At 34.9% G+C, this 18,682-nt stretch overlaps 1 pseudogene; it reads left to right on the top strand.

Moving 5' to 3' along the window:
- Positions 1 to 13,301: 13,301 nt before the first annotated feature.
- On the top strand, positions 13,302 to 14,004 carry LOC124105168 (myelin-associated neurite-outgrowth inhibitor-like; annotated as a pseudogene).
- Positions 14,005 to 18,682: the final 4,678 nt, after the last annotated feature.

Below are 18,682 nucleotides of genomic sequence, written 5' to 3'. Positions count from 1 at the left end.
GTGAGAGGTCTCAGTCCATAGATGGCTAACTCTATAGCTCTCTGTCCAAGGTGATGTAGAAAGAATATCATAGCAGAAGGTCATGTTGGAGGAAAGCATCCCAGGAATGGCAACCAGGAAGCAGAGAGAGAGAGAGAGAGAGAGAGAGAGAGAGAGAGAGAGAGAGAGGTTTACTCACCAAGGACAAAATATAACACCTAAGGCACACCCCCCCTGGTGACCTACTTTCTCTAGCCACACCCTACCTGTCTGTAGTCACCACCATGTTAATCCACAACACTGGCTCAATCCACAAATTAGATTCCAACTTTCAGAATTCAATCGTTTCACCTCTGAAGATTCTTTTATTGTCTCACATATGAGTTTTCAGGGGACACCTTATATCTAAATGATAATATATCAATAGAATCTTCTCACACTGAAATATATGCAGAAAAAAAGAATTAAGATAAAAATGAACAAAATGTCTAAAAAAATGGGGCAATAGCCAAAAGCACAACAGAAAAGCGAAAATCAAAATGAGATGAGTGAAAAAAATTGAGAGAAACATGTTTTGAACATAGATGAAAAAAATCTTAATAAGATACTGGCAAGCTGAATATAAAAACAATAAAGAGATATGCACCATGATCAAGTGGGTTTCGTCACAGGGACGCTAGGTTGGTTCAATGAAATCAATAAATGTAAGTCATCACATCAATAGACTTAAAGACAAGAATCATGATTATATCAATAGACGCAGAAAAAGCATTTGGCAAAATACAGCGTCCATTCATGCTCAAAACAGTATAAAATATAGGATTAGTAGGAACATATTTTAACCTTTTGAAAGCTATATATGCTAAACCTGAGGCCAACATCATTCTCAAATGGAGAAAAATTGAAACCACTCCCTTTAAAACATGGAAGAAGACAGGGATGTCCTGTCCACTTCTATTCAACATGGTCCTTGAAACCCAGAGAGCAATTAGACAAAAGAAAGAAATTAAAGGGGTACAAATAAGAAATGAAGAGCCCAAACTATCACTATTTGATGATGACAGGATTATATATTTATGTATAAATATAATATATAATATTATATATTTAGACAAAAAAACCCTACCAGAAAGCTTCTTGAAGTCATAAATGAATTCAGAAATGTAACAGGATATAAAATTAACACCCATAAATCAATTGTGTTCCTACACATCAGTGATGAAGCAATTGAAAGAGAAATTAGAAAAACTGTCCCACTCACAATAGCCTCAAAAATTAAATTAAATAATTAGGAATCAAACTAACAAAAGAAGGGAAAAGCCTCTGCAATAATAACTACAGAACGATAAAGAAAGAAGTTGAAGAAGACCTTTGAAGATGGAAAGATCTCCCATGTTCTTGATTAGGCAGAATTAATATAACCAAAAGGACAAAACTACCAAAGTGCTATACAGATATAATACAACTCCTATTAAAATTCCAATGACATTCTTTATAGAAATAGAAAAAGCCGTCATTAAATTCATTTGGAAGAACAAGAAGCCTAAAATAGCCAAAGCAATCCTTAGCAAGAATATTGAAGTAGGAGGTATCACAATACCCAAGCTTAAATTATACTATAAAAATAGCATGATATTGACACAAAAGCAGACATGTAGACCAATGGAACACAGCAGAAGATATAGAAACAAACCCACAAAAATACAGTTATCTCATGCTAGACAAAGGTACCATAAACATACATTGGAGAAAATATAGCCTTTTCAACAAAGTGTGCTGGGAAAACTGGAAATCTATACGTAGCAAAAAAATAAATAAATAAATAAAATTCAATCCTTATTCCTCACCCTTTCCAAAATTCAATTCAGGTGGATCAAGGACCTAGGCACTAGAGCAGAGATTCTTCACCTATTGGGAGAAAATTTAGGCCCAACTTTCCATCAGTCAGCTTAGGAACTGACTTCTTCATCAAGACTCCTAAAGCACAAGAATTAAATCAAGAATCAATAAATGGGATGAATCAAAAAAGCTTCTTGACAGCAAAGAAAACAATCAAGAATGTAAACAGAAAGTCTACAGAATGTGAGAAAATCTTTGCCACCTGCACCTCAGATACAGTATTACTATCTACCATATGCAAACTCAAAAAATTTAACACCAATAATAATAATAATAACCAAATTAATAAATGGCCAAAAGAACTTAACAGGCATTTCACAGAAGAAGAAATATGAATGGCCAACAAATATATGAAAAAAGGTTCAATATTTCTATCAATTATAGAAATGCAAATTAAAACAACACTGAGATTCCATCTCACTCTAGTCAGAATGGCAACTCTGAAGAATATAAGTAACAATAAATTTTGGAAAGGAGGTGGGGAAGAAGTTTCACTCATACATTGCTGGTTTGAATGCAAATTGGTGCAACCACTATGGATAGTAGTATGTAGATTCCTCAGGAAACTTGGAATGGAATCACCATTTGACTCGGTTATCCCAGTCCTTGCCCTTGGTATATTCCAAAGAACTTAAAATCAACATACTACAGGTACACAGTCACATGAGCTATGGAGCCAACCTAGATGCCCTTCAAAAGATGATTGGATGATGAAAATGTGATATCAGTGCACAATGGGATATTACTCAGGCATAAAGAAAAATGAAATTATGGCATTTGCTAGTAAATGGATGGAACTTGAGACTATCTTGCCAAGAGAAATAAGTCAATCCTCAAAAATCAAAGGCCAAATGTTCTCTCTGATATGTGGATGGTGACACATAATAAGGGGAGAGGGTAAATAGAAGTTCATTGGAGTAGACAAAGAAGAATGAAGGGAAGGAGGAGAGATGGGAGTAGGAAACACAACAGAATGAATAGGTCAGGAGTTACCTATGTGCATATATGCATAAACAACCAATGAAACTCCTCATCATGTACAACCACAAGAATGGGATCCTAATTTGAATAAGGTATTTTCCATGTATGTATAATATGTCAAAATACACTCTACTGCATGTATATCTAAAAAGAGCAAATTTACAAAAACAAAAACTCTAAAAAGCAAGAAAAAAACTAGCTAAAATTACAGTGTACTAAAACAATGTGTACAGAGATTACTATTACTTTATGAAAATATTATAACTATTATTGAAAACTATCTCTGTTTTCTTACAAATAAACACTATATATGAAAAAAAGAAATATTTGAAGTAAAATTAACTAAATTTTTTTTCAAAATCAATGACAGATTCCAAACCACAGATCCGGGAAGTTTAGAGAATTTTCATAGGATCTTTTTTAAAAGTACCTCTAGCTATATACTACGCAAATGCAGACAACCAAATATAAAGAGAATGTATGGAGAAAAGTGGGCACATTACCCATACTGGAATAAAGAAAAAGATTACATTGAATTCCTCTTCAGAAACAACGTAAGTAAAAAGAAAATGGAGTAAAATATTTAACATCTTGAAAGAAAAAAATACTCACTTGTTTAGAATTCTCTACCCACTGAAATCATCCTTTGAAATTATATAAAAATAAAGATATCCTCAGACAAAAATTTCAAATTTGTCACTAGTAGATCTGTCTTAAAAGAAACTCTTTTCTTTTCTTCTCTCTCCCTTCTTCCTTCCTTCCTTCCGTCCTTCCTTCCTTCCTTCCTTCCTTCCTTCTTTCCTTCCTTCCAGGATTAAACTCAGGGGCCAGAAGCACTTAATAACTGAGCCATACTCCCAGGCATTCCCCCTTTTTATATTTTATTTAGAGACAAGGTTGTTGGTTAGGACCCCAGTTGCTTGGGGTCCTGCTAAGTTGCTACAGGTGGCTTTGAACTTGAGATGCTCCTGCTTCAGCTTCCTAAATCACAGGAATTACAGGGAAGTACCACTATGCCTAGCTTAAGAAATATTATAAGCAAAAATAAAAGTGATATAGGTCTAAAATTAGAGAAAAGAACTTTCTTAACTTGATGATGGATGCTGTAAAAGTCTTAATGTTGAGAAACTATATAACTTTTCCCTAATAATGGATCAAAGCAAGAAAGTACTATCTGACCTTTCCTAATCAATGTTATACTGAATATCCTAGAAATATAACAAGGAATGAAAAAAAAAATGAACTGTTTACAAACTGTAAATGATGAAATAAATTTGTCTTTGTTCATAGATGAAATTATTCTCAAAAGATAAAAAACAAAACAAAAAGCCCTTCTGGAACTAATAAAGCAATTATAGCAAAGATGCAGGATACAATGCAAATATATAAAAGGCATTTCTTTTCCTATATATTAGCAATGAAAATTGAAATTTCATTTTCAAAACATGTATTCCTAGAATAATTGCATTAAAAAGAGAAAAATAAATGGGTTTAAATAAAATACATATATATGTGTGTATATATATTTAAATGTATTTTATTATATATATATATATGTGTGTGTGTGTGTGTATACACACATATACATACATACACACACATTGAAAGTATAAAACATGAAGAAATTAAAGACTTACTAAAATAAAGACATATTCCAGGTCCATTGATGGGAAGACTCAATATTGCTAAGATATCAGGTCCTTCCAATTTGATCTGCATATTCAGTGTAATTGAATCAATACATCAAGAAGCTATTTTATGGATATTGACAAAACAGTTCTGAAGCTTACATGGAAAAACAAAAGATCCTGATTAGTCAACATGAGTTTTGGAGGACCAACATGATCTGACTTTCAGACATATTGCAAAAGCTGAAATAATTAAGATGGTAGTGTTTATGAATGGAATGACAAATAGACCAATGAAACAGAGTACAAAGCCTAGAAACAAACCCATAAAATATAAGTAGCCGATAATTGATCAAGGAACAGAGGCTACTCAAAGAAGAAAAAATAGTCTTTTCAACAGAATACCAAACATATGAACATGTGGATCTAGAGACAAAGATCTTAAACACTTCACAAGAAATAAATCAATACACATCCTAGATTTTAAGGTAAAACACAAAAGTATAATGCTGCTAGAAGATAACTTAGAAAAAAAGCTGAATAAATTTGGGTTATGCATGGCTTCTTATGCAACATGAAATGTGCAATTTGTGAACGAAACAATTTATAAATCAGACTTCATTAAAATTAAATTATCTCTTCTGCAAAAGTGATTATAAAAAGGTGAGATACCAGACTACAGAATGGTAGATAAATATTTGTAACAGACATAGTGATAGGAAAAAAACTGTTATAAAATATATATAAAGAACTCTTAAAACTCAACAGTAAGAAAACAATCTAATTAAATAAGTTGGCAATAGGTCTTTAAAGACACTTAACCAAATAAGGTGTAAAGATGAAAAAAGCATACAAGTAGGTGCTCAATGTTATACCTCATCAGAGAAATGCAAATTAAAGCAACTACATAATACCACTAAACACTTAAAGAAAGTAAAAAATCCAAAACACTGACAATACCAGATTCTAACAAGGAATTATTACCACAGAAATGTTCATTTATTGCTGGTACAAATGCAAATTTGAACATCTACTTTGGAAGAGAATATGGCAATCTTCTATAAAGCTGAAGATACTATTATATATAACAAAGCAATCTTGTTCCTAAGTGTTTTTTAAACTGATTTGAAACATATATATGTATCTGCATATGTATAATTATAGCACCTTTATACATAAGTGTCAATTTCTGGAAGAAAACTCCTATTTAATTTCTCTTTAAAAAGGAAAATGGATATACTCTACTACATATATATTATAGAGCATTAATCAGTACTTGTTATGGCTTGAATCCAGAATGGTTCCCCCAAAGCTCATGTTTTGAGCAATGTAACAATGTTCATCGGTGAAAAGATTGGGTCATGAGATCTCTGACTTCATCAGTGGATTAATCCATTTGATGGATTAATAATTTGAATAGACTTACTTGAAAGTGGTGAAACCATTAGACAGGTAGGGTATGGTGGAAGAAATTACATGAAATGAACTTGTAAGACATTCAAAAAGTGTTAAAGAAAACTAAATGCATTTCACCAAATGAAAGAAACTGATCATAAAGCGTTACATTACTTTATGATTCCAAGTACATCATGTTCTGGAAAAGGTAAAACTATAGAGACAATATAAAGTCAAATATGTGCCAGAATTTCAGGGTGGGGAAAGGCCACAAAGAGAGGAATCATGATTAGGTAAAGTAGAGATATTTTGGTATATGTGAAACTACAGTTTGATACTGTAAAAATGGATATATGACATCATTAATTTGGCAAAACCTATAGTTCTATGTAGCAAACTATGAACATTAATATATCTTACATCCTGGTGTATTTACTGTTGCTATAACTGAATACTATAGAACAGGTGGTTTACAAAGAATAGAGATTTATGTAGCTCATACTTCTGGAGGCTGCTCAGTATCTGGTAAGGGCCTCCTTACCATATCATAACTTGGTGGAGGGCCACATGGCAAGGTAGGGGGTCATATGGCAAGACAGGGCAAACATTGAGCAAGTGGTTTTATAATAAAACCATTCCCTCAATAACCATTTAGTCCGTGAATGGATAAATCCTCTGCTCTCAGGACCAAATCACCTCCCAAATATAATTAACATATGAATGTAATGTAAACTATGGGTTTTAGTTAATAAAAGAAAACCAAAAAATCATAAAAAATTACTTGTTCCTTGGGCAGGGATAATTCTGGCTTCCTTGTGTAATAGGACCCTTAACATTACAGAGAAACCTTTTCATGTTTCCCAATTATGTTTCTATTCCCATTCTTCAGAGTTGCCTTTTTTACTATCCTCAAATACCAGGTATTGCATTTTCAATATTGACATCAAGATTTCACAAAGCAAACAGAGGCCTTCACAAAATCACATGACTTCCTCTAAGGACACTATTAACAGCAGATGCCAGTGTGTCAGTCTATATTCAAATCTCAGTCAGTATATGACCTTAAATGGGTAACAAACTTTCTGAATGAGATTTATCTTCCATAATAATGATAATAAAAGGATTTTCATCACTGAATCATTGGACAGGATAAATTATACCGTGAACTTTTAAGTATTCAGAATAGTCCCTGGTGGGTAGGTGTTCATCAGATAATGTAAATTAAGACTGGGATTATGACTATCCTTATTGTTTCTGCTATCTAATTTTAATAAGTGCAGCTCCTTCAATAGTTATCATTCCCTCCTATTTTGAAATGGAAACAGATGTATCCTCCTTGGAAGGTCCTGGGAGCCTCATTCTTTCACATATGACCTGAATTCTATCCCCTCCTGACTTTATGTGCTTTTTAATTCTGTTATCCTGTATGTTCATTAGTTGTGTCCCTTCTTTCTAATTATCTTTTTAAATATGCTTAATTCTCTATTATCTTAAAAAACTTAATTTTATTTTCACTAATGTTATGTAGTTCATATCAGACTAAGTCCTCCTAGAGGTAACAGTATACACTGTGAAAACAAAAAATGACTACATGATGGCCTGGATAATTGACAGAAATCAGGGAGAAAATGAAAGTCCTCCATCCTTGAAAGAAGGAAAATAGACTGGCAAGACCCACACTTCAATGACTTTTCAATTGAAGGTACCCCAGAACTTCAGTATTGTGGTACCAAAGGAGGGGCCTGAGACTGTACTTGGGAAGTAAAGGGTCAGAAGATAGGAGAGAGCCATAAAATATGAATATATATATATATATATATATATATATATATATATATATATATATATATATATATATATATATATATATAATCTTCCCCTGAGTATGGTTTATTCTAGAATTACAAAGAGCCCACTTGAAAAAAAAATAAGGAACAAAAACAACCAGAAGTTTAAAAAGCCAAACAAGAAAACTCCTCTGTTGCTCAGGTCAGGGAGGAAAGTTGTAATTCTTAGGAAGCAGGGGGTCTTGGTAAACAGTTCTGAATCCAAACTTTAGAAAAGCTACTGGTTAGGAGTAAAACTTGCACTCATGGGCTAAGACATTCTCTCCAGGACATAAGACAAATACAAAACAAACAGAATCCTGCAAAGTTGAAAATCAAGCCTGTAGGCTCCCTGTCTGGTAATTGCTGAGTGGCTTCTATTTCATCAAAGTTTCTGAGGATAACAATAAATTCAACACAAACTAAAACAAAAAGCTCCACGTGAAGGCACTGCAGTTGTCCTGGCTGAAGGCAGAGGGAGTAGACCCTTGAAGGAAGGAAACACACTGTGTAGCTTTCTTGTTTTTCACATCTTGACTACTTGAACTTGACACTACAGGGTGGCTAAAGATGGATAAAAAATATTTAGTCATACTTGTTCAAAGAAACAGAGGGTAAAGATACCACCATCACAACAGCTGAGGTAAGAAAGTGACAGTCCCACTTGTGTGTGAAACCTCTGATAAGATCTCAGATGGCCACCAAGTGACACACTGACAGTACACACTGCAAGGGAACAAAAAGAACTGTGCGTGGTTGTCAGCTGTCATCCAGGTTAGAAAAGACAGCTGGAAATTTAAGCCCAGCGAAGTTAATTATTAAAATTAATTACTATATAAAAATAAGTACTCGGAAAGGAAGAGAGAAAGGTACAGAAGTTATACAATATACATATTTATGCCCAGAATACAATAGAAAAATTTTAGGTATGTTAGTATGAATAATTTGACCCATACCAGAGGGGATAGGCAATGAGCCTAATAATAAGAATTAAAAATATGTGTTATCACCAACCTTAAGGAAATAAATCATGCTTTTATGAATGAATAGGAAATTACATGAGATATGGAAAATATTATTTAAAATTATAACTCAATAATAGGGGAAATATCTCACAAGCTTTAAGTTCTTTATAAAAAGATATATGAATGGCAAACACATGAAAAAATGTTCAGCATCACTAGTTGAAAGTCTAGGTACATTCAGATACTACTTCATCTTCAACAGAGGGATAATATAAAACCTGACTATACCAAGTGTCAGGATTTGAAACAATCAGAACTTTCATTCAAGGTAAAAATGTTACAATCACTGTAAAAGATTAGCATTATCTTATAAACTTAAGCACATGTCTCATCTTTGATTTGGTAGCTACTATTCTAGGTATTTACTGAAGAGAAGAGTAAAATTGGTGAAAGGATGTTTATAACAATACTTCCCCATAATACACAAATATTGAAGGCAGTGTAGGTATTCATCAACAAGAGAATTGATAAATGATTTATATGTGGATAAGTGAGGAGATGGTACTGGGGATTGAAGCCAGGAGTGCTTTGCCCCTGAGCTACATCCTCACCCCTTTTCATATTTATTCAGAGACAATCTTTTTAAGTTGCTCAGGCTGGCCTGGAATTTGTAATCCTCCTGCCTCAGTGTCCAAGTCTCTGAGATTACAAGTATATGCTACCCTGCCTGGTGTGGATAAACAAATTGTAATGAATGAATGTCACCCAGCATGGAAAAGCACTGCTAAATTTATGTTGCTAATCCTCAAAAGCATTTTTTTCTGAGTGAAAGAAGACAAGTCACAAAGGTTTATATAATATATTATTCCATTTTTATTAAATTCAAGAATAAGCAAAACTAAACTGTATGAAATCAGAATAGTTTCCTTTGGGAGATGAAGTTTGACTAGAAATGAACAAGAAGAAATTTAGTGAGTTAGTAGAAATATCCTACAAGTATATGGGTGGTGAGCCGGGGTGTACACATCTGTCATACTCTTCAACCTCGACACTTAAAATGGATTCCTTTGTTTTACATGAAAATTATACTTCAATTAGAAACATTTTTTAAATTTTTTTGTTCTCTTATATAAATACTCTTTACAAATTCTGTTTTATCCTGTTAAATAATTCTGTCCTTTTATTATTATCCTGGTCATTGCCACATCCAGTCCATAATGTCAGGGTATCACCTGTCCCCTTCATCTTCACTGCTTGCCACATTTATGCAGGCTAAAATTCCCCCATGTGGTTTATCAAATTATCCTTCAATTAAGATATTTTCCCACAAGTTAGCTGAAGTTATCCTTTTAAAATGCAAAAGTGATGACAACATATTGCTTAACATCATTCAGTGGTTATCAACAGTTTAGCATATAATTCCCAAGCTCCTTTCTGTCTTTTACCAGGGTCTTTGTGAACTGGACCTATGTACCACTTCAGTCTTTTTATAACTTACCTACTAGAATATTCAGTTTTAGACATGAGAAATGCTTTTTGTTTAATGTCAGTACTTTCTCTGCTTCTGGTTCTTCAAACATGCTTAATCTTTGACTTATAGCAATCCTATTTTCCTTTTACATGACTAATTCCCATTCAATTATTCTGGCCTCCACTTCATTAATCTTTTGTTCTAGGAAGATGTTCCTGGCAACATACTCTGTTAAAGACATAAATGATCCCATAACACTCACTCCTCATGAATTTATCAGTATTTCTTACTAGACTTTATACAAGTGATTTGGAAGATCAGGTCTATTTTACAATTGCATTCATAGCACTTACAATGATTCCTTGACCATGGTACACCTTCAATAATTGATTATTAATAAGTGATTGAATAGTTGAATGAATAACTGAAATAAAGGATCAATTTATACTACTATGTTCTTGGCTTTTGTAAAAGAGAAATTATATAAAATAGCCATTCAGCGACTAGTTGGATGTCATTTATCAAACTATAGTCATAGTTTTGATCCATAAAACCTCATTGCTGCCTAAGCTTGCCACCATCATGTCAGCGTTTTTTCTTTCCTTCTTGCTTTCTTTCTAGTTTCTTCCACAGTGCTAGAGATCATACCCAGGGCCTTATACAATAGGAAAGTGCTCTACCATGGAACTGTACTGCAGTCCTGAGTCAGCTGTTTATAAAAGTCTTTGACCTATAGAGGGCAAGATTGTGAGTTTTGACCAGCAATATCTGGTATGTTAAACAAATAAGACTGTGAGTAGATTAAATAATTCTGTCTTTTTACTAATAAGTCACAGGTTTCCTATAACAATAGCTGCTAGGTAGTTAAAAATAAACAGTTTATAAGTCAACTTCCCAAAGGAAACTCAAGAGGAAGCAATATACCTAATAACATTTTACAAAGTATGGCGATTTCTAATTAGAATAAAATTCTTCGTAGGAACTTGGGGACTTAATTCATGGCACTTTTTAAGTAACACAAGAAAGCACAGACATCTAATGATTGCTATATAAATTACTTCTCCTAATTTTATTGCCCTTTTTTACTGTCTTTATTTTTGTTAAATCTTCACATTCCCCTGATAATGCTTTGTAAATATGTTCAGATATTTTTTTTTTAAATTTGAATGATGAATAAAAATTTTAAATCATAAAACTATGATTTGCTGTACCAACTGGATCTTTTTAAAATTTATATTTCTTAACTTATTAATATATGACAATAATATTAACTAGCATTTACCAAGTGGTTACTATTTGTCAAAAAAAATGTATAGTTACTAGTCACTGACAGGTTTTGTTTTACCTTATTTAGTATTATTGATGAACTGATATCCATAACCTAATATTAAGGAAAATAATGGATTATAAGAAAGCTTATTGAGTATAATTCTGATTATTTAAAATTAAAGATATACAGAAAACAACACTAGATAAACGTGACAGAAATGTTCACAAAGATAGTGTTTGCATTATGAGATTCAGGGTGATACTTACCTAAAAAAATAATTACAAGCACTTAATGATGAGTACACATCATTTTGTTAAACAGTTAACCAAATTTCTCTCTCCCCATGCATATTTTCACTTTAGGGAAATTAAAAAGGACATGTTGTATTTTTGTAATATTCATTAATCTTCCCTCTATCTTCATATCCATAAACATCTTCATATCCATAAACAGAAGACTCCTATTTCAAGCTTTATAAATTCAAAGATTTTCCCTACTGTATCTCCTATGTCTGAATCATAATATTTTACAAGAATCAGAGTGGGTGGGAATGACTCACTGGAAAATAAATGAATCATTTAAAATGGAATAAATTATAATTGTGTCTTGGATCTTTTACCATCTTCTTAGTATATAGCTACACAAATTTATTTAGTTTTTAAGTATATTAACCCCACTAGAGACTAAGAACAGATTATGAATCACATGTATTTTCTGTTAAAAATTGGAACGTACATAAGTACATTCAGAAAGAGTAATTTACAACAACTACACCAACAACTCAGTGTTTTGGGACTTAAAATTTCCCCACTGTTTGTACAAACAAGATAAAATCATCCCAACCAATGTCCACTCAATTATTTATAAAGTTCCATATTGAGTCTCTAACCAGAGGCCAACTCTAATAGTCTCAACAAAAATCTGTGAACTTCAATATCAGACTTTGTATTAGAGCCATCTAGCGATTGTCTTATTATTTATACTTGCACTTAAAATTTTATAAGTTTCTACTTCTGTAGGTTTTGGCTCAGCTTTAAAGAATATTTTGAAAAAAAAAAATGTTTGGAACTCATTCCTCAGTCTATCTTCTCGCAATAGTATAATGGTATTGTAGCTTAAATAAGGTACTGTGACAATTATTTAGTGACATGTTATCTAAAACAAATGGGTATCTGTTCAACCATTTGTATAATTTCCAAACTTTAGACATTGACCAGAGAACTGTCTGCTGTATTGGCTCTTACAATTCTTGTCAAACAAATATTTGAAACAAGTGTTTGTTGAGAAAGAGCATCCAGGACATATTTGACTCATTTTCAGTAAATAATTAGACCCAATTTATCAGGAAAAGCCCCTGTCTTTAAATAAATCATTGGATTTAATTCTCTAGTTAGGATAGAGACCTTTAGTCTAGTGAAGAAATTGTCCCAGATTTATATAACAAAAGCAAATGAAAACTGAAAAACTCAGCCTGGTTATTTTTTTAATTTTTTTTTAGACCTGGTTCTCTACCCTTTAACCTTGTATTTTGAATTAGAAACTGATGCTGAGGATCATGATATATCATTTCTTGTGTTCTATCCATGTTAGGAACATCTTGTCTTAAGACAGGTTGTCCATCAGCCTAGGGTGGTGTCAAGGTCTGGCCAGTGGCTGGGAGCGGTCACTGGGCGCCAGACTGGGTCCAGCTGCGCTTTGTCTGCTGGTCGGGCAGGGGCCCCGGGTGCTGGCAAGTGTGGTCTGTGCATCTGGGGCTGTGGCCCAGGTGGCCAATCAGGTGGTTATTCATGGCACAGGGATGTCTTCTTGGCTTTCTAGAGGTCGCAGTCACCAGAACAAGAGAATATGGAAAATGGGAGAATTGGGTGTTGATTCTTTCTTGAAACCATGAATCCTGTTTATAGTCCTGGATCTTCTGGGGTTCCCTATGTAAATGCCAAAGGAATTGGTTATCCAAATTGGTTTTCCCGTGGGCTATGCAGCCACAACTTCTACCTATTCTCCTACTCAGTACCTAGAGCAAATCCTACCTTCCAAGCAGGTTACACTCCTGGCACACCTTACAAAGTGTCCTGTTCCCCCACCAGTGGGGCCATGCCGCCATACTCTTCTTCCCCCAACCCCTCCCAGACTGCTATGCACCCTGTGTGAATGCCTATCCCCAGCACCACCCTTATTCACAGCAAGGCACATACTACACACAGCCACTGTATGCAGCACCTCCTCATCATCCATCACACCACCATGGTGCAGCCCAATGGCATGCCAGCAATAGTGTACCCTGCTCCCATCCCTCCTCCTAGAGACAATGGGGTCACCATGAGCAGGATGGTGGGACCATGATGGCCATGTCAGCAGGTACCCTGCTGACTGCCCATTCCCCAACTCCTGTTGCCCATCACCCAGTCACTGTGCCTTCTACATGGACCCAGGCACACCCACCTGCAGCTATGTACCCATCAGTGGGATCAACCTGCAAATAAACATTGGCAGATGGATCTGCGCAGTCACATCATTGAGGTTCCACAGCTGGTCCTGCAGGCCTTGTGCCTCCAACCAGGACCTTCTTCTTAATACTCTTGACACTTAGCTAAACACCAGTGTCTTGGCCCAGCAGGTCCCAGCGCTGTTAGTCTCCCTAACTCCATGGTTTGGTCTTAAAGCAAATTCTGTTTTGTGGACTTGCCTGGAAAATTTTTAGCTAACTGTAATAATTTAAAAAGGGGGTATAGTATATTCTGAATCATATCTAGTTGAATGCATGCTAAAACACACATACACACACACACACACAGAAAAAAGAAAAACAATGCTTGCTCAATCTACCCACAGTAGATGCAAAACCATCTTATGCAAAACCCAAAGAAATGGAAGCGGTATTTTACAATTGTATTGCTAATGCAGTGTTGTATGCAAGCCTTAAAGTTAAAAAAAATAAAAATGCAGGTTCTGAGGAGAAATGATTGGATTGTAAATCAGTGATAATCCCCTGATAGTGATTGACTTAATGGTAACTGAAGTGGCAGGGTGTGGCTGAAGGAGGTGGGAATTGGGGCATTGGGGCGTGGCTTTGGGAATATATTTGTATATGGAGACTGGAGTCTCTCTCTGCTTCCTGATTATCATGTGTGCTGCTTCCCTCTGCCATCCTCTCCCGCCATGATGTTCAGCCTCATCTTGAGCCCTGAGGAATGGAGCCAGCCTTCTATGGACTAAGACCTCAAATAAATTCTTCCTCCTCTCTAATTGTGCTGGTCAAGTCCTTTAGTCAAAGCAGTGAAAAAGCTGATTAAAACAGCCCCCAAACAAACTTTTCCTCCTTAAAATCGTTCTTGTCACATCATTTGTTCACATCAGAAAAAAAAATAGACTAAAACATTTATGTTCAGACTAATAATTCCAAAACATGAATCATACATGGGTTTGTTTCTATTGAACTACTTCTGTTTCTTGGAAGTTTTTAAAAATTACATGTTGTGGAGACTCTGGAATCTGTTACCTTATGAGGAGTGCTGCATTTTGTACTAGCATGCTCTTAAAACACAGCAAATGATGGTGGTGGATTAGAGTGAAGCAGTTTTTCTTGGCTACCTGGGAATCAAGCAGCAGGAATACTGCTTCTCCCCAAGGTGAGTAGAAAAGAGATTTCACTAATATTTGATATGAGACAGAGGGGCTTAGAAAATAAGAAAGCTTGAGTACCTTAAAGAAGGAAAAGAGAAAAAAATAGAGATAAGCAGGAGCAGTAGAATTAGCACAGAAAATGAAAAAAAAAATTGAGAAATACTACCAATAGGTTTAGTTCAGAAAATGCTGAAACTGGAGCAGCAGTCTGACCCAGCCCATCCAAAGGCTATTTGACTCACTAAACAGGTCTACAAAAAATGCCCCGAGTTTACCAATAATCTGAAGGGAGTCCAGCCAGTACCCATTTTAGGACTACCACACAAAAGCACCAACCGATTGGGAACTCAGATCCAGGAATTCAGAACAGGGTCTGTGTGATCTTATCTGAACCTAGGAAAGACTTAATGGAGCCTAGCAAACCCGGACATAATCAGACACTGAGAAGAGCATTTTGTTGGAGAGATGGGGGAAAACCCCTGTCCCTCCAATGCTTTGAGTCCAGCAGTTCACAGGGCCTCCCAAGACAAGCTATAGCAGGTGAGGAATTTGAACGGGTAGGTATAACTCTACTTAGCACTCACCAGCCTACCAATTTCTGGCCTTTCCAGCTTACCCAGTCTACCCAGCCCCAGCCCACAGAAAGCCTGGCCTGCCCAGTCTTGGCTCACCCAGCCTGTTACTTGGCTGCCCAGCCCATCTCCTGACACTCTGCCTCTCCACTGGGCTCAGCAATTGACCCCAGAAGGCCAGAAAGGGCAGTATCCGAAAGCAACAAAAGTAGTGAAGGATAAGCTCTCCTGTATAAGGAGTGAAAACTTGGGGGAGAGTCCGGGGGTACAGTCTCCCAGTGTAAATTGGCATCAATTGAGTTCAAGAGGAACATTGATTCAGCACTTCCAGACAACTTGCCAAGCAATAAAGCATCTAGAACCTACTAAACCTAAGCCCTACACCTGGGAATTCCACTTACAGGAATTCCTCTCACAGTTCTCAATGGTGAACACACCCTGGGAGTCAAGAAGACAGCCCTTCCCAGCCCAACCCAACCCTAACTGCTCTACCAGGAAGGGAAGGTGAAAAGTCTGAAGCCCCACTTGGCAACTAGGTGAGCAACACACAAAAAAGGAAGGACTTGAGAGCCCATATTCCCACACTCAGTTCATATGCTGAGAGGAAATAGAAAACAGTTGGGTACAGACAGTAAACATATATTCCTATGGAATATTTTGTCTACCATCATGGAAACGACTCCTTTTCACCAAGATCATTCATTATTTTTCTAATGTACTAATTGATTCAAGGATATATATATATATATATATATATATATATATATATATATATATATATTTGTCTTCTCATTTCTAGCCACCCCCCCATTTGAAGATAATTATTTTTCTTTGCTCTGTTTTTGAGGGTTAGTGTTTTTTATTAGTATATTTCAATTTTGTTTTGTACTGTCTTTTCCACCAATCTATTTCCGTTATTTCCACCCCCTCTCTCTCTCATTGCTAATAGCCAAATTCTTCTGTTTGTTATTTCCCTCTTCTGTTTAATTTTAACTTTAATTTTTTATCCCTTTCTCCTTATAAGCAACACATTCTATGTTACCACTGCATTTGCCCTATTCACCTTTTGAAATTGCAAACACTTTTCTACCCTTCTATCTCTTCTTATTTCTTCCTAATCAACTCTAGCCTTAATACCACTTAACACTAATTGGTTTATATAATTCCAGCCCTCACCACCAATAGTATAGAAGTAATTAATATGGTAGAAGTCATAGTCAACACCTTTTGTTTAATTTTATGACATACATAGTTAAAAATGATTTGCTTTTTTTAATGATGGAAATTGCTGATTGTACTATTTCTGCATACTGTGCCAATTAACATTGTAGCCATCATAATAACTACCTAGTCTATTACTATATACTGTCTGCATAGGTTGTCACTATTGTTGGGTTCTCTGCTACTCTGTGAGGTACTAGAAACATACAGAGACACTAGAAGCTCATAGTGTTGAAACTCTGCAGCTGCAGATCCATCAAAATCAATAGGTAGACACACAAACAAAATGAAAAAGCAATTGAATAAACCATCCCAAACAACACAGAATACCTCAACAACAGACTCCATTGACATCACAGTGGAGGAAATGTCATAGACAGAATTTAGAAAATTCATGGTTAAGCTGATCTATGAGGATGACACAAGGACCAAGAGAAAATACAATACTCAGAGAGAAAATACAAGAAGTGAGAGATCACTTCAATAAGGAGATAGAGATTCTGAAGAAAAATCAATTGGAAATCGGAAAAAAGAAGGAATCAATAAACCAAATTAAAAATTCAGTGGAAAGCATCACAAACAGACTAGACTATTTGGATAACGTTTCAGGCAATGAAGACAAAATATATAATCTTTAAAACAAAGCTGACCATGGAGAAAATATATTAAGAGACCATGAACAGAAATATGGGATAACATGAAAAGGCCAAATTTATGAGTCATAAAGATAGATGAAGGCTCTGAAATACAGGCTAAAGAAATATACATTTTTTTCAATGAAATAACTTCAGAAAATTTCCCAACCCTTAAGAATTAAATAGAAAATCAAATACAGGAGGAAACCAAGACTCCAAATACACAAAATTAAAACAGACCCCCTCTAAGACACATTATTATGAAAGTCCCCAACATACAAAAAAAAAAAAAGGTTAGAATTTTTAAAGCAGCTAGATAAAAATGACTGGTCACCTTACTGGTAAACCAATCTGGGTCTCAGTTGATTTTTCAATTGAGATCTAGGAGATCTTGGAATAATATATATCAAGCTGTGAGAGAAAATGGATCCCAGCCAAGAATTCCATATCCAACAAACTTAAGCTTCAGATTTGAAGATGAAGCAAAAATCTTCCATGATAAACAACAATAAATTCCATCAATAAACTTCCAGAACTCATAAATAAATTCAGCAAAATAGCAGGCTACAAAATTAACACCCATAAATCAATTGAATTCTTACATTCCAATAATGAATCAACTGAGAAATTAGGAAAACCATCTCATTCACAGTAAGCTTCAAAAAAAAAAAAAAAACTTAGGAACCAAACTCAAAAGAAGTGAAGGACATCTACAATGAAAACTACAGTACACTAGAGAAAGAAATTAAGGAAGACATTATAAGATGGAAAGACCTCTCATGTTCTTGGAGAGAAATAATATCGTCAACATGGCCTTAGTACAAAAGTATTATACATATTTATAGCAATTCCCATCAAAATCCCAATAATATTATTTATACAAATAGAAAAAGCTGCCATAAAATTAATTTGGAAAAATAAGAGGCCCAGAAAAACCAAAGGAATTCTTGGCGAGAAAAACAAAGCAGGAGACATCACAATAACATAATTTAAATTATACTACAGAGCTATACTAACCAAATCAACATGATATTGGCACCGCAACAGGAAAGAAAACCAATAGAACAAAAGATATAGAGACTGACTCACATAAATACTGTCACCTCATACTAGACAAAGATTCCAATATCTTTGGGGAAAAGATTCTCTTCAAAAAATGGTGGTGGGAAACCAGAAATCCATATGTAATAGAATGAAAGTTAAATCCTATCTCTCA

Source organism: Marmota monax, unplaced genomic scaffold (assembly GCF_021218885.2).
Source record: "Marmota monax isolate L192 unplaced genomic scaffold, Marmota_monax_Labrador192_F-V1.1 WCK01_AAM20220418_F8-fsc00129, whole genome shotgun sequence".
Lineage (NCBI taxonomy): Eukaryota > Metazoa > Chordata > Mammalia > Rodentia > Sciuridae > Marmota > Marmota monax.
The sequence above is the reverse complement of the archived record's forward strand: the minus strand, read 5'-3'. Positions and strand labels throughout refer to the sequence as shown.